Source organism: Rhincodon typus, chromosome 1, assembly GCF_021869965.1.
Source record: "Rhincodon typus isolate 14 chromosome 1, sRhiTyp1.1, whole genome shotgun sequence".
Lineage (NCBI taxonomy): Eukaryota > Metazoa > Chordata > Chondrichthyes > Orectolobiformes > Rhincodontidae > Rhincodon > Rhincodon typus.
The window spans coordinates 59,333,751-59,334,729 of record NC_063332.1 but is presented as its reverse complement, the minus strand read 5'-3'; the positions used below and the strand labels follow the sequence as shown (position 1 = coordinate 59,334,729).

Genomic DNA, 979 nt, shown 5'->3' with positions numbered 1-979 from the left:
TTGGCCTGCTGTGTTCATCCAGCTCTACACCTTGTTATCAACAGTAAAAGCAGTTAGCATCAGAAGTGGCAGCATTGTACAGTATAAAGGTTGTCAGAAAATAATTTTAATCAGGAAATTGGATGAACTAAAACAGGACAATTAACTGAAAGGAACAGCAGGAAAATAAATTTAACTGCACCATATTCCAAACAAAACACAACTTGGCCTTTCAGCTCAAGGCGTAGTATCTGTCCTCATCAGTGTAAGTTCTGATATGTCCCTTATCTGGGGACCAGATGTTAAACTGATTTTGGGGCTCTTGTGATTCTAATTTTTGCTTGTATTCTAAAAATATCAACTTAATGCCAGGTAGAGCTGTGCGGTCATCAAGTATTCTCCAGTAGTTCATTCAAGAAGCCATTCTTTGTATGTGATCCAAAGAAATGCAATGTGTGAATGATTGTTAACAGACTATCTGAGACAGTGATGGACAACTACTGAATTTATCACGTCTCCATTCAAGAAGAACAGATACGAACTTTCTAGTAATAAGGAACAGGATCTTTGTCTTTCTTTCAGCTGTCCATAGGGCAGTGCGATGTCATTGTAATGTTCAGTGATGAAATTACGATGAAAACAAATGGGCCAACTGTCTTTTCACATTCTTAATTTTTCTCATATTCTTTCTGCTACCTTTGTTAAAACAAGAAAACTCTACACAGACCAGAAACTGACCCTGAGGTCTCCTTGGTTTGTACAACAAAGTTATATGTTGGATGTTACTGGAAGCATCATTAGTGAAATCATTGACTTTGTCCATTATTCAATAGGAAAGAATTCTCAACTTTGTTCCTGGCAGGGAGCTTCAGCCACTAGAAGCACATTTCAGGAAGTCACATGAGTGCATTTTTCCACTTTATAGGCTACAATTTTTCAACATATGATGGCCTAGACTCCATCCCAGAATGACTATTTTGTAAAATTGATGGTTACATAT

General features: G+C 37.3%; 1 pseudogene; it reads left to right on the top strand.

Annotated features, from left to right (window-relative positions):
- Positions 1-198: 198 nt before the first annotated feature.
- Positions 199-380, top strand: LOC125484957 (annotated as a pseudogene).
- The last annotated feature ends 599 nt before the right edge of the window (positions 381-979 follow it).